Here is a 19869-nt window from a genome sequence, read left to right on the forward strand (position 1 = left end):
TGATTCAAATATTTGTGTTAGTTTATTTTGACATATTAAAACTAAAACCACTAAAAATTAAAAGGTTACTGTTTAAATGACTATCTTGCCTGAAATACCACTGTCAGGTTTTTTGACCAAAGGGAAATCTATAGTAGCACTGATGGGTTTTAAATCATTAGATGACATCCGTGTTTTAAAATAACAGAACAATAAAACAGAAAGAGAATCGTTTCTTGACAAGGGACTTCACGACTAAAATCTTAAATATCATGGTTCAGTATTCATGTGTTTCCACACTACCTACCAAGTTCTCAGACTGTACCTACTTAATCCTTTTCAAATTACTATCACTACCTTTTTCATGGAAAATTTCTTACAAATTCCTTTGAGAAGCCAAAAATTCACAGTGGAAATTTCTTCCCAAGTCCTTTTTTAGATAAACCTATTCAACAGGCAAATCTAAATAATTTTTAGCAGTTCTAAATGTAGAGAATTCATGACTTCTTACTGTAATTGCAAAGGAACATACAAAGCAATTACTTAGTCACTTATAAAACCCACGTTTCAACTTTCGAAATAATGACTACCCTGATAGGAGAGACAAGACTTTTATAATTAAATACTAAAGTCTAGCCATTTGAGATAAGCACAGCAGGTTATATAATTGTCCTCTGCACTCACAATACCCTTTTCCCCTCTTGGATGCATATCATTTTTCAGTAATAATAGAACATGTAACAAAAAAAAGTTACTGTACTGTAGGAAATCATTCTAACCACAAGTTTTACTTCTGGTGAAGAGTAAAACCTCATTATTTTGGATTTCACTAGTTTTCATAAGAGGAAAAAGTGCTCATTAATAGTGTAAATAAAATTCCCTTGAGAATATATTAGATTCTTAAGAAAACAAAATAGTAAGCAACCTCAGGCACTCATTTACATAAAAATACTTGGAGTGTTAACTGAAAAGCATGCTAGAATGGGATTCTCAAACTTTCATACGACCTCTTTCGGTGCTCTCTGATGAGCATGCTCTCAGGGGCAGTGGAAGTACAGCATACACGGGACACTTTTTCCTAGAAAGATGGGTAGCTCTTGTGCACATGCCTGCTAGGAGCCACCTAGCACAGTCACTACTCATCCAGGGACTACATTTCCTAGGTCCCTTGCACTCAGGCAGAACCATGTAACTAGTTCTTACCACTGGAATATGAAGAGAAAAATGTGGACTCCTCTCAGGGCTATGGGGATTAAGGAGTGTTCCTTCTTCATGCTCTCTTCCCCTGCCCTCAGCTAGCTAGATACAGACAATCATCATAAGCCTTAAAGATGGGATTACGGGTTGAGCTGTCTCCTCTCCCTGGAAATTCACATGTAGAAATCCTAACCCCCAGCCTCTCAGAAAATGACCTTATTTAGAAATAGGATAATTACAGATGTGGTTAGTTAAGATGAGGTCACACTGAAAGAGGGTGGGCCTGAACCCAGTATGACTGGTGTCCTTATAAAAAGGGGAAGTTTGGACACAGACAGGAATAGAGGGAAGATGCTGTGAAGAGTCACAGGGAGAAGATGGCCATTGACAAGCCAAGAAGAGAGCCCTGGAACAGATCCCTCCCTCACAGCCTCCGAAGACACCAACACTGCTGACACTTTGATCTTGGATTTCTCGCCTCCAGAACTGCGAGACAATACTTTTCTGTTATATAAGGCATCCAGGCTGTGGCACTTTGTTACAGCGGCCTAGAAACCTAATAAAAAGATGGTAAGGCCAGAATATGGCAGGAGGCTGAGGTCAGGATTCCTGAAAAACTGCTTAATAAAAGCACTTCACCTATCAGAAATACTTACACTGGATCAAAATTTAGCAAGAAAGGAAACTTTCATTGTGGCAAACCACTGAATACTGAGGGCTTATTTGTTATTAACAGGTAAATTACCTAATGAAGGATTTAATGAAGTAATTTAACTGGCAAGTAATTTTTAAAGTTCTTTTACATTAAAAAAAAAAAAAACCCACAGACATATCACAGAGAACAGTGTAACATCCATGTAAATTTTCAGGATTAAAAGGGAACTTCAAAGAAAATCTGAATTTACAGGAAGATAGTTGGGGGTAATTCCCCCAAATCCTCCCCAGGGTACAAATGTACTCTCCTCTGCCAGTAGAAAAACAATTTCCTCAAGAAATTTTAAATAAGCCACAAAGTAAACGTTGCTATACATAGTTTAAATTATGCTATAATTCACTTAAAACAATTATTTTGTAAATTCAGAGGAGCATTTCTCCCACGTGGCCCAAGTGTGTAAAATTTTACTTGGGTACTACAGACAAGAATATTGCAAAATGAGGTCTCAGTTCTTTCCAAAGTTCTCAATTAATATTATATTTAATTACTCTGAAGAGATGTCACCATGTAAAACCTTCTGCCCTCAAATATAGACCCCAAAAATGTACTTCCTTTGTGGTAGGATAACTAACATGGAATCAATGCACCATTTTCCATTTTTTGATTACGTTTTTTCCTTGCATGATGAAAGAGTAAAAGGACAGATATCTGTGTTAAGACACAGAGTTGTAATTCAAAATACCTCAAATGCTGAGCTGGCATCTGGGTTCTCTTGTTTATAGAAAAGCTAAGATGATTCAGCCTGAGCTCAGAGCTCAATTTAGATCATAGCATCTGGATTCCAGACAGATATGTGAGATGCAGCCGCAGGTCTCCAGGTCCTGACTGATCCGGGATGGAGACCAGAGACCACTCGCCACAAGGATTCCAAATGGAGAAAGTGCTTGAGGGAGAGAGAAACCTCAAAGGTGTTTGGAAGATCTGGCCACAGGCAGCCTGCTTGGAACTGCCAGGCACACCATCATTTCCTCAGCAGGCAGGTGCTGGGGAGGCTAAGGGTAAATAGGCCAGAGGATGACACCAAATAAAGAGTCCCCTCGTCAGCTCTGTCACGGTCAGAAAACATCCCTCACCAATGACTCCTTTCCTGAGGCGGTCATTGTTCAGATTAAACTATGGGAATCTGGCAATAAAATGAAAAATCTTAGAGAGCACACACTTCCTGCTGAGATTCGTGCTCAACTTTGCTTTGTTTCTAAGAGAAAAACTGGGATAGTGGAAAGAGAAATTGTTTTTAATTTTATTTTTAAAATTTTATTGAAGTATAATTTACAATGTTGTATTAGTTTCAAGGGTACAGCAAAGTGATTCAGTTATACACACACACACACATATATACACATATATATGTTCCTCTGCCAGATTCTTTTCCATTACAGGTTATTACAAGATATTAAGTATCCTTCCCTGTGCTATACACACTAGGTCCTTGCTGTTTACCTATTTTATATATGGTAGTGTGTATACGTTAATCCCAAACTCCTAATTGATAAGAGGGAAGTTTTTTTCAATGCCTTTTTTTTTCTTGGTGAGAAGAAATCATAGCCTCAGTCACTCTCATATAGGCTACATACTGAAATCTAAAAGAAGAGGGGAAAAAATAGTAGCAAAAAAATCTTCCCTGACCAATTTTATCTCCATTAGAATTCATCTTGCTCCTTCCTTAGTTTTCCTTGGATGTAATCGATCCAGAACGTTGGTGATGTTGCAGCGATGGATTTGATGTGCAAGAAAAGAATCCTTGCCCCGCTGCTTTTCCGCACCGTCCCCCTCCGAGGTCTCTCGGCCTCTCTCTCCTTCTTGTCTCTTTGCTGTGAATGTCAGGGCTGTCAGTGTCACAGCCTGACATGCATAGTGTTTCTGACACTACACCAAGAAGCAGAAGGAGAGCAAGAAGAGCAGGCCAGGGTGCGCAGCCATTTAAAGAAGTCAAAGGGGAAAAAAAAAAAGCCCAACCGCCTTCCTCTGAGGTTCCTTGATTACAGGGCAGCTTATAAATCACCCCGGATTTTTCTCATTTATCCAATTAGTCTGTTGTCCTGCTCCTGGGCAGATCCCGAAGGTGTGGATCTATTCTGTGAGATCAAAGTCAGTGGCTCTAATAACAGATAAGACAGAATTCGTGATTCAGCAGCTTCTAAGGCTGTGAAGGGTAACCCGCGTCGGTGCACTTTGGGAAGATAGCACCAGTCCGTTTCGAGTATCGAGTATCGATTCGCTGCACTTTGTCACTCTAATGATGTTGTCTCATTAAAAGAGATAAATGCCCCACTGTTCTTCCAATAGCGTCTGCTTCTTACTCTTCTCTCTTTTTCAGCGACATGGCTCTCAGCAGCAGCACGTTAAAATCAAATTGAAATCCAACGCAAGGCTTGGCGACAGAGCTGCTTACGGAGGCTTCTTTTTTATTGCTTTTTCCTACTCTCGACCCCCTAGCTGCTCCCCCCCGCCTCCTACCAGTCACCCACAGAAATAAGCAATACAAAGAGAAACAGATGTAGAAAGTAATCATAATAGGAAGCATTTATTGAGTGCCTGTTCCGTGGAGCCTCCACCCCGCCAACATTTCACATCTCCTACCTTGACCTTGTAAGGTAAGTACAACAACCCCCAGTTTGCAAATGAAGAAGTGGGGTTTGATATTAAGGTACTTGCCCAAGATTACACAGGTAGCGAGAGCCTGGACCACACATGAACGAGGGGCCATCCAATGCAAGTCCTGTTTTTCTAATCTCCATTTTCATTCATGGAACAAATAAGTAAATATGATTGTAACTTGATTAGAATAGGTGAAAAAAATGTAAGAGAAGGTGGCAATTATTCTTCAGCCTGCTAGCACCCAGGAACACAATGCCATAGGCAGTGCAACGGTTTCGTTTCAACAGATTTCTTATTAAATAAAAAAGGTTGCAATTTTCCATAATGAATGTTTTATACATTATTCCTTTGTGTATCAGGCCTCTGAAGTACACATTATTAAAGTCTATTAAAGTCTGTATTTAGCAGCATTACTAATGTGCCTTTGGGGAAATTACTACAATGAAACTGCATCAGTCTTTCACAAAATTTCAATTGTTTAATAGTCTTCTTCGGATCTTCAATACACGTGTCTATTTTTAGCTATAATCAGACCTCAGGCGAAATGCCGTAATCCCAGCCTAGAGCTGTCACAACAAACTGTTTATGGGTTGGATTTAAGAAATAACAAGAGAGGCAGATATTGCTAATTTCACCCATCGTTTTAACTGTTGTTTTTTTCCCCAATAACTTGTTGCAGTTTTCCTACTGTTCTAATTAACAGGAGCTCCTTGATCACTGACATGTGATGACACTTTACAGCTGTGGCTAGAGCTGGCTATCTTAATGGACTGCTCATATTTATATCTAATTGAGACTAGCCTCTCAAGATAACGTCACTTTATTAAAGTCTGAGGGTGGTAAAACGTTACGAAATTATTCCATAAAAAAAATAAACCAGAAGAACATATAAACTGTGGTTAATCAAATCTAAATGTTTTCATTTAAACCTAAACATTGTCATTTATGAGAGACAAGAAATACATGTCTTCTGAGCATTAACTGAGGGATTTCTGCAAATTATGTAGTTTTACATACTCTAAATAGGCATCTCTCCTCTAGCACATTTATTAATTTTATTGAACAGTGGGAGGTTTTTAAAACATAAAGCCAAGGATGTACATATATTCAAAAGCACAACATTCTCTGCAAACATCTTATAGAAAACAATAATGCCGGGCTTATTTTTACAGAGAGAAAAGATAACAAGAAGCAGGAAAGAACGCCAGCAAACAGCTCCATGTTATAAGGCCTCTGTATCACACAAAGAGAGGGGGAAAAAGGCAATTCAAAGTATTAGGTACTCAAATTAATAAGCTAGGATTGAAAGCAATCTCTCTATTATGAATTTCCCCTCATACACAGCAACTGCACCGGTGGAGGTGATATGTTCACAAAATCAGGCAAATTGAGTGGATTGTTAATATTCTAAAGATGGACAAGCCACAGATTAACTGAGCAACTAGTCATGTTTCCAATCACCGATGAACTAAATAGGATGTAACTTAATTGTCTCCATTAAGACTGACTAATTGAGAGGAAAGGGGCACAGCTGAGGACTTAAGAAGGATGTCGGCGCATTCCTCTGCCTGATGCACAAGGCCAGGATCCACTGGCCTCTTTGCTACAAGGGGACCCAGCCACCACCAGCATCAAAGAAAGAGGTCACCGCCCACATCATGTGTCCAAAGAACCTGTCTAATGATGCTGTGGGCTGGTGTGGGCTTAGTTCAACACGGTGCTGCGGAACGAGACCATGCCAGTTCAGTCAGCATTTAATTACAGCTCAACATGAAGGCTGGTAGGGCAGTTTGTCAGTTAAAAATTAAAAAAAAAAAAAAAAAAAAAAAAGCAAAACTTGTTTTAATCAAGAAAATCCTAGGCACGCCTCTATAAACCCTCAAGAAATAAGGATGACCAAGATTCCCACACTGACAATCACAATGTGTGTGAAGTGCCACTAAAAACAACGAAGTGGGACCGAGCATCCTCTTTCTTCCAAGTGAAAACTCTTTTACGGTCAGTAGCTGTGGCCATATTTCAAAGAGCTTATCATGATTCACAGCTCAGCCTCTCAGACTTGAAATCAGATTACAGTCATGTCAAACATATTCTTTCTCCTGCTCTGGGCCGTGATGGTCTTAAACCAAAAGTCCAGCCTTTCTGTTCAGAAGCCTTAATTTCCCTCCCACCTGTTTGGATTCTCCTTCATCTTTTCTGACATGATGGGGAGCTGGTAAGTGAGGCTACAGAGCCTCAAGCCTGCCCCTCAAGTCAAGGCACTGCCATGCCCACGTGAATACTGCGGCGGGGCCCCCGGTCTCCTGGCTCCCCAGAATCATTCCTCTAAAGCCAAATTCTCTGTACAGAAGGGTTCAGATTCTCAACTTACACCCCAGACCGTGAAGATGCCTTCTCAGAGAGGCAGGCACCGACCACTGCCCCGCTGTGTGCTGTTCTGAGATGCAGAGGTAAGTCCCACACTCGAGGACCCACTGAAATGCATTCCTGGTTAAAGCAGAAGGAATGAAACAGAAGCACTGATGTTGCTCCTGCAGTAGAAATGACGGTATAAAGGGCGAATTCTATGTTAACTCAGGAAGCAATTCTCAAATAGCAGGTATATGTTTTACATACGTTTACACGCACAAGTTCTATACATGCACACGTTTTAAAGACAAATGAGCATAAACATACTCAGTTAATTCTTTTAAGTTTGTCTTCTCCCTACTTCATGCCAAACTGACCATCCTCTAGGTTACGATTATCTTGATCTTGCCCTCCCTTACCTCTTAGAAGGGAACCGCATTTCCGTTTTTGTCCTAAAAATTCACTGACTTGCCAGTGAGACGCACAAGGAGGAGACTGGAGGTCTAATTTTCTCATTTCCATACACCCCACATTCAGCAGAATTTGACTTACATGTAACCCAGGTGCTACACCAGCCTTGTGCCAACAATGTTTCATTTAGCCACACAAATTCTATAAAAATAAAGTTTTAAAAATAAGGAATAAGGGCAATGTTTCCTTAACGATGTAGGAGGTGAGCACAGATGTGCTACAATGTCCAGGGCCCAGCTTCTTTGACTGCCGAACACAGGACACAGGCACAGTCTAGACTCCTATCTGAAGATATGCTTAAAAATTCCTGTAGACCCTAAAGAGCTTTTGTTCACGTCAGTTATTTCTATCGATGTTTTACCGTATTAAAAATTAAAGCTGAGACATTTTTGGAAAAGGAAGACACAACCACACATTCCAACGGCCGTCAGAGGGATGACGTCATAGCATGTCATGTAGCCTCTTAAACTGTATTGTATACTTGAGAGAGAGTGGAAAGGGCAAAAAACGTCTCAGTATTATTATGAAAATAGTTTTGACCTTGCAGGTGGCCCATGAACGGGCCCCCCAGGGGTCCCCAAACCACAGTTTGAAAACCACTGGTCTAAACTTGGGCACATCAGCAATATCTTGAGTAAGAGGATGTAACAGCCATTTAAAAAAATTTGAGCCACTGAATCAAAGGGCAGTGTCTTTTTCTAGAGCATTTCTCTACTTACTACTGCTTCCAAAACATCAGTACATTAAAACGCTCTTTCCTGGCAATATGTCAAAGAGAATGACTCCCAAATTCAAATCTGTTTGACCAATGGCTCTGTCTCTTTTTTATCCACTCACTAAATATCTCCACCCAGTTGCACCTCAAATGCGAAACAGCTAAAATAGTATTTATTTTAAAATGCTTGCTTTTTTCTGACTGTCAGTCATATACACAAATACTTACTATAAGAAAGTTGAAAATATAGAGAAAAATTTGTTAAACAACAGACATTTATTTTCTACAGTTATGAATGCTGGAAGTCCCTGATCAAGGTCCAGTAGGGTTGGTTCCTGGTGACAGCTCTCTTCCTGGTCACCTTCTCACTCTGTCCTCATCCGGCCTTTCCTCAGTGTGTTCTCCAGATGGGTGAGGGAATGGAGAGAGCTCTCAGGTGTCTCTTCTCACAGAAAAATATTTTCTTAAATAAGAAACATGAATACCATGTACCTGTCCTCTGAGAAAACCATTGCCAGAATTCTGGGCAATATCTTACAGTCTTTTTTATCGTGTATATTTTAAAAATACAGTGAAGTTCATATCTTAAAGATAATTTCATGTCTTATTTCAAAACACTATTTTTAGTATGACAGGATGCATATTGCTAAAGAAAATTTAGAACATACAAGCAAAAAGAAGATAACGCTCTTAATACTTTGATGTGTATCTGCAATCTTTTTCCTGTGGGTAGCCATGTATCTTTCTTAAAAAACAAAATAATGATCAAACTGTACATATTATTATGTAACTTGCCTTCACAATTTATTGAGAACATCTTTCTATATTATCAAATATTACTCCATCCCTCCCTGTCATTTTTATTGTATGGATGTACCATGGTTTTTGTTTGTTTGTTTTTTTGCGGTACGCGGGCCTCTCACTGTTGTGGCCTCTCCCGTTGCAGAGCACAGGCTCCGGACGCGCAGGCCCAGCGGCCATGGCTCACGGGCCCAGCCGCTCCGCGGCATGTGGGATCTTCCCGGACCAGGGCACGAACCCGTATCCCCTGCATCGGCAGGCGGACTCTCAACCACTGCGCCACCAGGGAAGCCCCATGGTTATTATTTTTAAAAAATTAGTATTATAACAATATGTGATGAATATCTTAGCTAAATTTTTATACACATCTATGACAATTCTTACTGAGTTCTAGAAATAGGAGTTTCTGAGTCAAAAGGTGTGTGTATATTTGAGGCTTTGATACACATTAAGTTCCTTTGAGAAACGTGTTCTTTCATTAACTGTCAATGAGAGAGCCTGCCAGTCCTATTCGTACCTTTGATGAGTAACCTTGATGAATCTTCATCAATTGTAGAAAATGCCATCTCATCATTTTTTTTTTTTTTTTTTTTTTTTTTGCTGTACGCAGACCTCTCACTGTTGTGGCCTCTCCCGTTGCCGAGCACAGGCTCCGGACGCGCAGGCTCAGCGGCCATGGCTCACGGGCGCAGCCGCTCCGCGGCATGTGGGATCTTCCCGGACCGGGGCACGAACCCGCGTCCCCTGCATCGGCAGGCGGACTCTCAACCACTGCGCCACCAGGGAAGCCCCATCTCATCATTTTAATTTGTCTTTCTTTGATAACTGTTGAGATTGGATATTTTATTATATGTTATTTGATCATATTTCTTCCTTTATTGGTTTTATCCTTCTGTTCTTTGCTCATTTTTATTAGAGGAATCACTCTTATCTTACGAATTTTCAAGAATTTTACATACATCAGCTAAGTTAACTCTCTGTCATATATGTTATAAATATTGCCTGGCTAGTCTCTTGTCTTTTAGGATAGTTCAGAATATCTTCTGATGGAAAGAAATCTTTAGGTTTTAAACAAATACATTTTCTTCCTTTATCATTTCTGCCACTAGAAATTAATAAAGCTCTCCTTATTCCAAGATCATTTAAGTTTTATCTGTATTTTCTTCCATGTCACTGGTTTTTGAAGGGTGTGGTATTTCTCCAAAGTCGGCCAGGAGGGGAACTTGGCCATTTGCCTTCAGAAAAAAAGCAGTGGAGACTCATTAAATATAGACTGGTCATTGGGTGAAACCACCCAGAGTGTCCTAAAAAGGGGAGGAGAGAGATCTTACATGTTTACTATCTACCAAATCCTATCCTGCGTCCAGTAACTCTGTTAACTTGCTCTTCAAATAGAAAAAGTTTCAAATGGAGAAAGTTTTAACATTAGGTGTATGTTTAAATATTAAACTCTGGGATGGGACAACTCCTCGCCTTGGCCAGAACAGAGGCTTTGGACGGCAAAGACCTTTGTTTTGTTCACTGGTGAATTGCAAGCATGGTGCATGGTACGCCGTGGGTACATGATAAATGTGTTGAAGGACCTGGTGTTGAGTTATGTGTCTGCCAGGTGTTAGGTGGAAGAACCAACGGTGGTGAGCTCTGGACTTCCCTGCTTCATATTAAAGAGTCGCAAAGTAAGAAAAACTCTAAATGAAGGCAGAAACTAAATTTCAGTGTTACTTTTCTGTCGACTGTAGAGATTTTGATCTGAGTGTAAAGGTGAAACTGCCTCAGACCTGGCACAGTAAGAGATGGTGTTGAAGACTGGAAAATATTCAGCGAAAAAATTCTGTCGGGCATATAGTAAGCAAAACAGTGGCATCCACCCACCAAGAGAGATAAAAGACACTACCCGCCTTCATTTGATGCTATGGCGCTTGTCCAAAGCAGTAACAATCAGATTTGGCTTGATTTGCACATGACAAGGAAGAAACAGTTCTCAAGAAGATTCACTTTCACTGCGGGGGGAGGGTGGAGAGCATTCTGTGCAATAACGGAAAAATCAATTATTTTTCAATCAGATGGAGTGTCCTCACAGATTCAAGGCAGAGAACAGCATGCGATGTGCCTTCATGAGAACGCTGGCCATGAGGGAAAGAGTTTAGGATTGTAATTCCAAGGTTGCTTTCAAGAGCAGAATGTTGTTCCTGTAAGTGTGCTTTTGTGTATATAGTGGCATGTACTGAATGTGCGCCTTTCCGCCTGCCCAATTGGCCTCCCCCAAATCCCATCCTGTTTAACTTGCCTCCCATTTGGCTATGATTTGCTAAGTAACACACTAAAATCCTCTCTTTACAGCATGTTAACATATAGATAACACATATACATACAAAACACTAATCCTTCTTGTTAACAAAATTTATAATATATTCTATATAATAAATATTTATACCTATTAACAAGAGAATAACCAAGAGAGTAGAAAGGGTAAAGAATTTGGACAAAATTCAAAGTTAAATTCTAATTTTAAAGTTTTCGATCAATATTAAAGATTGGAAAATCAGCTCTTGGAAAAAGATCCAAGGAGAGTATGAAAGTTGGAAAGATGGTCTTCAAGTCTGCATAGGGCCGGGGAGAAAGAGCACCCTGCGGAAATCTGTGCACCCACAGTTTCTTTAACATGTAGGGCTAGAGCATAAAGCCCAGAATGTACAACCATTAAAGTCTGTTTACAATATTTAAAAGGTGAATAGACATGAGGGTATCCACTCTGTATAAACCTACAGGTTGGGTATCAGCCTGACATATCGCATATACACCAGCCTCCGGGAAGGGCCCCAGGCTCACGATAAGAATTGTGGCTGCGGACGCCCTCAGCGTGCTGGCTGTCTGAGGGCCAGAACTGCACCCCTTCCTGGTGTGTTCCCAGATCCGGGCACAGATTGAAGTTCCAGAATGTGAGGAATGAAGGCTCTACATGGCTGCTCGCAGTTCACTGACAGGTTATCCCGTTAAAATAGTTAGACAAACTGCCAATTCCCGGTGCCCTGGGGCCATTCCCGTGTTTTCTAGAGGGTGTTGTCCCCAATTGACCCAAAAGAGAGCTGTCAATGCCTAATTGTGGTCAGAATTGCCCTGGTGCATCAGAGGAACAACACTGGACCCTAGGATGCTCCAGCCCCCTCCCCATCTGGACACCTCCCTGATTAAAGTGTCCCATAACTAGTTGGGGTTTGGGAAGGAAAGAGAGTGATTACCATGTATGTCCAAGGAAGTGGAAAGTGTACAATTCAAATGTCTCCAGCTTTCTGGGAACACTTCTACTTAGAAAATCAATCACACCCACAAAAATATTTCCAACGTTCTAACTTACATATCCTAATTGATGAGATGACTATCTAGTTTTATTTGTGCTGAGATCTGTTTCCTCCCCAGAGGGTGACCTATTTTTTTTTTTTTTGTCTTATGCCAAGAAAACCATAAGAAAAATGCTGACCTATGAAGGTTACACATCATGCTTAATCACCACTTTAAATTAAAATAACATAAAATAAAGCATTCACTGGGTCACTCGGGCAGAACATAACCTCCCAAGCAACAGACACACCTACTGAGACACTTGAAATTTCTAAGGAGTCTGGTTCCCAGCTGTGTGTCAAGAGCCAAACCATGACATCAGGTCTTGCGTTGCCCCGGAGAAACTTAGGGCAGGGCTGAAACAGTATACTGAGCCTGCCAATCTGAGATTTCCCAAGAGCTGTCTTAGCTTTTCACTACACCAAACTGTCAGTGATAGAAGCCAAGATTTGCAGTGACTGCCATGATGGATCTCCTCTCCTCCTCGCCCTCCAATTATGACTTTGGGGAACAATACCTGCCCATCTAGGATTCCAAAAGTTCACTCCTCAAAGACTGTTGGAGGGCATTATGCTAAGTGAAATAAGTCAGAGAAAGACAAATACTGTATGATTTCACTTACATGTGGAATCTAAAAAATACAACTAATAAATATAACAAAAAAAGAAGCAGATTCACAAATATAGAGAACAAACTAGTAGTTACCAGTGGGGAGAAGGAAGGGGGGTGGGGGAGGGGAGTAAGAGGTACAAACTACTAGGTATAAAATAAGCTACAAGGATATATTGTACAAGAAGGGTAATATAGCCAATATTTTATAATAACTATAAATGGAATATAACCTTTAAAAGTTGTGAATTACTATATTGTACACCTGTAACTTATATAATATTGTCCAGCAACTATACTTCAATTAAAAAATATATATATATATATATATATATTTTTTTTTTTAAAGAGGGTAAGTATTGAAGCCAGAGGGGGGAAAAGGTCAGCAAAGTTTTCCTCTTCTTTGGCTTGGCTCAGCCAAATGAAAATCTCTCAAAAAACAATTGCTTACTTTTTTCTGGTTTCTTCTGATGGGGTAAAGCAGCCGTGCTCGTGAGAAGGTCAAACAAAGGGCCATGAGAAAAATTACCCCTGGAAAGGGGATGCTAGTAAAACCATCTCAACAAGCTACATGGGCTTTCTAAAGCCTAGGAATTCCATAATCCGTTTTTAAGACCAAATCATCTAAAAGCGCCGTCCAACTCCATCACAACCCGCATTTACCTCTTCTTGCAGTCTCTGGAAATGTCTCTCCCCTGTTTTAAATCCTTCAGTGGCTCTCAGAACGCAACCCTTCCCTCCTTCTCTGGGCTCACATCTGGCATCTTCTCCCAGTGCGGGTGTTCTCAACCAGGGCATTTTCGTCCCCTCAAGGGACACTGGCCAATGTGTCGGGACATTTTTGGTTGTCACAACTGAGGCTGGGGGAGAGGGATGCTACTAAACACTTCCAATACAGAAGACAGCCTCTCACTACAAAGGATCACCTGGTCCAAACGTCAATAGTGCCAAGACTGAGAAATCCTCCTCCAGCCTCAGAGGCCTCTGATAAACACAGCTGACACCTCTGGAAGACTACACCACCACCAGTCCCCGTGACCCTGCCTGTCAACACTGCTTGCCAACCTCTGGAATGCTTCTGGCAGGAGATGCAACCTCCTCACGCCACAGAAAGTGATCACAGACCCAGGGTAATAAATCATGGTACCATAAAGACACAAAGGATGAGTCCCCAATGTACCTCTTACCTTGTTCATGCTGTAAGGACTGCAGCAAGGGAGTAGACATGTCACAATGCAAGGCAGCTCTTAAAGATTCACCTTGTTCCTGCAGACCTCACGTCCTGAAGCAGACAGCTGCACTGCAAAGACACAGAGGATATCCATCAGCCGGTATTCAGGAAGGCCCAGGGCAGTCCCGTGTCCAGTGGAACTTTCTGCCATGATAGCAAGGCTCCATGGCTGTGTTATTCAATATGGTAGCCACTAGCCACATATGGCTACTGAGCACTTGAAATGTGGCGAGTGCAACTGAGGGCTGAATTTTAAATTTTATGTAATTTTAATTAAAGTTCAATGTAAATAGCCACATGTAACGGTTAGTGGCTACTGTACTGGACAGTGCAGGTCTAGAGAGTCCAATCAAGAGTCTTGAGGCCACAGACACTGGGCACGCCAGTGTCCAAGGAAAAGCTGGATATTATACGCTCAGAGTGACTGCAGATACACAGGAACAAGAACACTCATTCATTCGATAACTATGTTTTGAGTACTTACTAGGTGCTGAGTACTGAGGATATAGTGACCAGTAAAGCCAGAGAGGTCAGTTATATAAGGGTTTCTAGTGCAGGCTTTGGCCTCCTTAGGAAGGGAAAGGATCTAGCAAGTGAGTAGCATGTATGCCAAACCTAAATGCCTTCCGTGCTGCCCACAGGAATAAAGGATCAGACCAGTTGGGACTTCCCTGGCGGTCCAATGGTTAGGTCTCCATGCTTCCACTGCAGGGGGTGCGGGTTCGATCCCTGGTCAGGGAACTAAGACCTTGCATGCCTCATGGCATGGCCAAAAAAAAAAAAAAAAAAAAAGGAACAGACTAGCATTTGCTGGAGCCTGATTGTACCACTGTCAGGGCTAAATAGCTAGAACCTTTCACAGAGCTTTTTGGGAGGAAGTGTACCATAAAAGAATTCAGGAGTTCTGTACTGTGGACCTAATGAAGCAGATGATCCAACGTCTCCTCAATAAGGAAAGGACCCTTAAGGAAATAAGGGTCCACGTTTTTATCCACACGATTGGTTCTTTAGGTCAGTTTTTTGATTCATTTGAATTACATTTTAGAATTAAACAGTCATTGTTCACTTCCAGGATTCTTAATTTGCCAGCTATTAAGAAAAAATACAGAAAGAAAATATCTTCAACCACATAATTGGATTTGTAGGCTTTTCCTCTGAAAGATGTTTCTGGGTGGATTTGAGAGGAGAACAAAACATGTAAGGTGCCTTATAATCACCTTATTTCTGTATTATGTTTTTCAGGTTGCATCTAGGAGGGATTTATATATCTGAACCTTTCCATAAAGACTGGAATTTGAGGTTTAACCGGAACTGCAGTGCTTTAAAAAATATATTATTTTTAACTATATTAACAGTATAGAAAATGTTCAATAGAAAAAGGACTAAGTACTCAGAATTCCACTAGCCTACCATCACCTCTGGTTCTTAGCAGCTTTGGTCTGTCGGAGAACAAGACGCATGTCTGCTAACTGAGTCGAGGGCACAGAGTCCAAGGCTGTATTTTCCATATTAACATCTTTCACCATTAAGAAAGTGATTTTGCAATATACATTTTCAAAAGATAAACTCCTACTTTGCACACATTACTATTCTTTGAATACAATATTATTATAAATCAGAAGATAGGGAGAGGAAACTGAAGATCACTCCCTGGCTATTTGAGGCACACAGATTCCAAAGAAAATACCACATTCAGTCATAGCAATGACATATTTTAATAATGATGTACAACATGGAGAGACCCTGGAATTCTGACTCTGTAGCCTAAACTACATCCAAACGCCCTCATCTGTACATGAGGGGCCTGAGTAATCACTGTTTCAAAGCCAAGAAAATTCAACATCTAATTCTAGCCAATCTGAAAGTGACTGAAAGAAAATTCTCCATGTAACTTTTACCTTTGAATTTCCAGAAACAGATGCTAGTGAATTTCTGGGTTTTCAAGTAGAATTCTATACATGTTAATTCCTTTTTGACATATGTATTTGATCTGTTTAAAAACTATAGCTCAGCACTTAACTGGGAAGTTTGTCCAAAAACCTGGCAGAAATGCCTGATGTCACAATTCCATTCAAATGGACACAGTGGTATCAACACAGGAAAGGTGGGCACGAAGAGATAATAACAAACAGACAAGGATTCTTGAACATAATTTCCCCAAGGAAATCCCACCCAGCTCCAATCATTCCACCATCCCCGTTCCCTCAGAACTTGCTTATATAGTTTGCACTTAACTAATTTTGGATCCTCTCCTGTTCCCCACCCTCACCAAATGTTCTTGTCTCATTTTCATGTATGTTGGTTCTATAACGAAGTCAGGATAAAAACTCTTCAAGGGAAATATCAGTCAGCTAGAAAGTTCTTAATAAATACTATGAATAGATTTATTTTCTTTGCTCTCACTCATAGAGCCTAGGATGATGTCATGACTCTTAATGTAGGACCTTAAAAACAATGTTGATAATTGTTGCAAATTGCCTTCAGGGTTTTCTTAAAAGAGGAAAAATCTTTTCATGTCCAGGATCATAAGTCTTTAAAAAAAATACTGTTAAGAATACTTTACAGCTATGCAGTGCTCAAAACTGTACAATGCACTTTTATATTAATACTCTTATTTAGTACTGAGATCAATCTGAGTGGTAGTTTTCCTAATTAGGAAACCAGATGCAGAGAGGAAAAAGAATTCTTCTTAGTCATGCTATAGTAGGCAGTAGACCCTGAGCTGGAAGTGACTTCACTTAAAGATACTACAGAATTAAAATATGTTCAAAGATCACCAGTGAAAAACCTCCCCCAATAAAACACACATACACACACTCAAAGACCACCATTAACACAAAACACCTCAGCAAATGGATGACAGAATTAGAAATTGGGTCAGTTTGCTTCTGGATAGCAACAGAGAAGACAGGCCTTATTCCATGAAGTTCTTTCGCTCTCCTTTGAAACACAGAGAACCTCGTTGTTTTATAGCCAATTCAGCTTATGAAGAAGCTTAGAAAAATCCACAGCTTAAAAAATGAGACTGCCTCTTAAGTATAAAGCCTTGGAGGAAAAGATACCAGAGTTACCATAGTGGAATTAAGGGAGTTTTCTTCTTTATTCTATTTTTCAGTGTTTTTTTTTTTTAATGGTTCAAGAAGCTGGAGTCTCTTGATACTAAGCGAAAGGAAAGCACAGATGCCTTTCAAGGGTGGCTGGAGAAAGCCCATCCCAGAGACCAACGCGTGACTTCCCCTCAGTGGCTCCTAACAGGGTTGGTTCAACAAAGCCCAAGGTCAAGCTGAGGCATCCAAAAGGTTAATGAAACGCAATTTGTCTTTCCAGGTGGGTAAAGAAGTGTGGGTAAGCAGGGAGGTGGTGACAGGGTACGTGTAAGAAGAAGAGAGCAAAGAGAGAATGAAAAGAAAAGGTGAAGGCTACAAAGAAAGGAGAAAAGCAAAGGGCAGGCGAGCCAACAGAGCCCTGGAGACAGATTCAGTGATGTGGCCAAGTGCCCCTCGCCAGCGGGTCCTCACTGCGGAAGGGACCCAGACTCAGGCTCCTGATGGACAATGCCGCATTCTATGGCTTCTCTGGGTTTATACACCCTCAGGGCCCGGGTGTCAGCAAGTGGGAGTTGGAGTAAAGTTAAGCCTGGGCCTACCTGTTTCACCACTATTTATTACCACCAGTCTCCACCTACCACAGAGAAAAGCCTATGTCACCTGGATCACTGATAATGGAGTAGAGAGGTATATGGTGAGAACAGCATAAGCCAACTTTATTCTCTTCTCCTTACTCTAAAGAGAAGCTGAAACATGTCAAAGGGCTGGGTGTGTGTGTGTGTGTGTGTGTGTGTGTGTGTGTGTGTGTGTGTGTGTGTGTGTGTGTGTGTGTGTGTATACTGTGCTACTTCTTGGCCCTTGAAAATACAACCAATACTTACTACCAATCAATGGAATATGATGAGCTGGGCTTTTCTCCCCACTCCAACTCCCGCACCCCCTACCAAGATGCTCATTCTAGAAGCCTTTTGTGATACAACTCAAAGCTGGGTAGCTCAGGCACTTCTATGGGAAACACGTCAATAGGAGCCAGCCATTTATACCTCAGTGTCCAAGTTCCTTCTGGCTTTTACATATAACACACCCTGAGGTCAGCCTGCGGAATGGACTCCAGTCCCTTCCCTCCCACCACTGAATCCAGCAGCCTAAACGAAGGGCTGGAGTAGAAGGCCCAAGAGCTTGTGGGGGACGAATAAGGGAATAAAAAGACGAACAGGTTTTGGAAAGAAAGGGAGAGCAGGCAAGATGATAAGAGCCTAGAAGAAATTCTCGAAATCTAGGACTTAGGAGCGTGGGAAACCACATGAACAGATGAGAGAAAGAGCCCTAATATCCTCCACCTCGGGGGAGTAAATTTCACGGGCTGGAGTCGTTCACATGTCTCTGAAGCAAAGTCCTGACAACCTTCAAGTGGAATCTCCTTGTGCAAAACTGGAAAATGTAAAACCATTTAATTACAGACAGTCCAATCCCTCCCTTCCACAGTAAGGGGTGTGGTGCTGGGATTAAAGGATCCAAAGGTGAAGCAGCAAACAGACCCCTGTCCCCTACCCTGAATGCACACACACCTCCCAAGTGGCTGTCTCCTTCCGTTCTTCCTGAAGAAGCAGAGGGAACAGAGCAATGCTCCCCGAGGAACTTCCTGAAGGTCCTTCTCCATCCTCGGGGTTACAGCAGACACGTGGCTCTGGTTCTTCAGGACCCCTGTGCCCTTGTCACCCCCAGCTTTAGGCAGCAAACATGCCATACCATGGTTCTGCCCCAAGAGACAGGACAACGTTGGCCACCCTGCCTTGCTCCCCTGTGCCCCGCCTTCGCGGCGTGCCACAGAAAACATACGACCCTAGCCAGAAGGATGAGAGCATCTTGGCCACCAAGCATCATCAGAACGCTTCTTCCCCAAGGAAGGGGATAGGCTAGGCAATTTGAAAATTAATATTCTGAAATACTAACTAGCATGGGAGCTATATTTCAACAGGAAACTGTAATAAGGAAGAGGAAATGAAAGGATTATAAAGGAGAGAGACACTCCTGGTAACACACAAAAAATTGCCTTGAGAGCCAGACGGGGAGTAGTCGAGTGCTGGCAGTACAGTGCCAAGGGGTCGAGTGTCAGCTGCTTTCAGATGACACTTCTGGCATGTATGCTGAGGGTTCCCCGTGCGTAGTCAAATCCTAAGTCAGGATATCTAAGTTCAGCGCTATCACTCTATAAAAGATCAATTTCAGTGATTTAGGAGTATCTTAATTAAAGGCACAGTACAGAAGGTAGGAACAAGGTACATGGCCCCAGAGCTGATATTCAAGAAAGACAAAAATATTGAGAGATTACATAAAATCGCATGCGTTTTCAATGTTGGCAAACCGATGTTAGTACTTTGGAAATCCCGTACGGGTTGGATGTGGTCGGTCAGGTTGTATCTGTTATTGTACACCTTTCATGTCGGCCGGGGGATTCTTTGTTCCTTTACATCTCCAGGGCTGGTGGCTCCCAGCCTGTCTCCTGACCCTCTAGGGTTGTACTGCTGTGGCTTCCCTGGGTACAGGGAGCCCAGTGGGAAGCGTGGGCAAACCAGGAATGATCTGGAGCCACATCGGCCTGAAGGTCAACTCTGCCTCTTGGCACTAACCTTCTCTGAGTCTCTATTCCTTCATCTGTAAAATCTGGGGAAATTCTTTATACCTCCTAAGATTATTTTGAGGATTAAATGAAAACATGAATAAAGTACTGTATGCATGATGTTAAAAAAGATGAGGGGCTTCCCTGGCGGCGCAGTGGTTGGGAGTCCGCCTGCCGATGCGGGGGACGCGGGTTCGT

The 19869-nt window shown here is 41.6% G+C and overlaps 1 long non-coding RNA gene across 2 annotated transcripts in view; it reads right to left on the reverse strand.

Moving 5' to 3' along the window:
* The window catches only part of LOC114486984 (uncharacterized), a 204440-nt gene that overhangs the window by 105385 nt on the left and 79186 nt on the right, over positions 1–19869 (reverse strand). For both annotated transcript variants that reach the window (XR_003681532.2, XR_003681531.2), the window contains exon 2: positions 13961–14073. This is a non-coding gene — a long non-coding RNA (uncharacterized lncRNA). The remainder of the gene's footprint in view (positions 1–13960; positions 14074–19869) is intronic.

Source organism: Physeter macrocephalus, chromosome 10, assembly GCF_002837175.3.
Source record: "Physeter macrocephalus isolate SW-GA chromosome 10, ASM283717v5, whole genome shotgun sequence".
Lineage (NCBI taxonomy): Eukaryota > Metazoa > Chordata > Mammalia > Artiodactyla > Physeteridae > Physeter > Physeter macrocephalus.